Raw genomic sequence first — 1,136 nt, 5'->3', positions numbered from 1 at the left:
AAAGGAGGTGGTGAGAAGGAGGAGAGAGAGAGGAAGGAGAGAGAGAGGGGGGGGGGGTGAAGAGAGCAAGGAGTGATGGTGGTAAGGGTGGAAGAAAGAGGAGGGGTGGGTGGGTGGGGGGATGTCGGGGGGCGTGGGGGGGGGGGGAGAGGAGAAGGGGAGACAATATTTGCCACCAGCTGTGAATGGCCCAGGCGATATCCCCCCCCCCCCCCAATCCCCCACCATCCCCCCCACCCCACCACCCACCCTCCCAAGTAACAAAACGCTCCTAGGAGCGAAGAATCTTCGTGTTTTCCCGGAGAGGCGCCGATGTTGGCCGAACGTGCTGTTCCGTAATTCTACATAAACACGTCAATCCAATTTTGACTGGGGAGGCGGTTGAGGAGGGTGGGGGGTGGTGGGGGGGAGAGGGAGAGAGTTAGGGAGGGAGGGAGGAGGGAAAAGGAGGAGGAGGCATCCTCCCACCCCCCTTATTACTCAGCAATGTGCGAGAGAGGGATGGGGGGCTGGGGGTGGTGGTGGTGGAGGGATAGGATTTGGCAAGCCCATTGAAATTGGGCACCATGGCTTTTTTCTTTCTTTTTTTTTTTTTGGGGGGGGGGGGGGGGGGGGGGGTCTCTTTTTTTTTTTCTTTCTTGATCTGGTCCGTGTGGACAGTAGTCTCCCCTGATGGTGGTAAACAAAGGTTAGATTGAAAGAAAGGGGGAGGGAAGTTTGGATCGAGGAAAAATGACACTCGAGGTTTTGATTTTTCTTTTCGTGGATTGGTGTCGTTTCGTGTCATGTCGTGTCGTGTGTGTGTGTGTGTGTGTGTGTGTGTGTGTGTGTGTGTGTGCGTGTGCGCGCGCGCGTGCATGCGTGCGTGTATGTGCGTGTGTGCGTGCGAGCGCGTGTAATCCCGGACAAACAGCCAGGAGTTCACCCCTCTACAGACAGCCAGGACTTCACCCCTCTACAGACAGCCAGGATTTCACCCCTCTTTAGACAATCAGGATTTTATCCTCCTTCAGACAGCCAGGACTTCACCCGTCTACAGACAGCCAGGACCACCCCTCTACAGCCAGCCAGGACTTCAACCCTCTACAGACAGCCAGGACCACCCCTCTACAGACAGCCAGGACTTCAACCCTCTA

This window comes from Babylonia areolata, chromosome 14 (genome assembly GCF_041734735.1).
Source record: "Babylonia areolata isolate BAREFJ2019XMU chromosome 14, ASM4173473v1, whole genome shotgun sequence".
Classification (NCBI taxonomy): Eukaryota; Metazoa; Mollusca; class Gastropoda; order Neogastropoda; family Buccinidae; genus Babylonia; species Babylonia areolata.
This window is presented reverse-complemented; position numbering follows the sequence as displayed.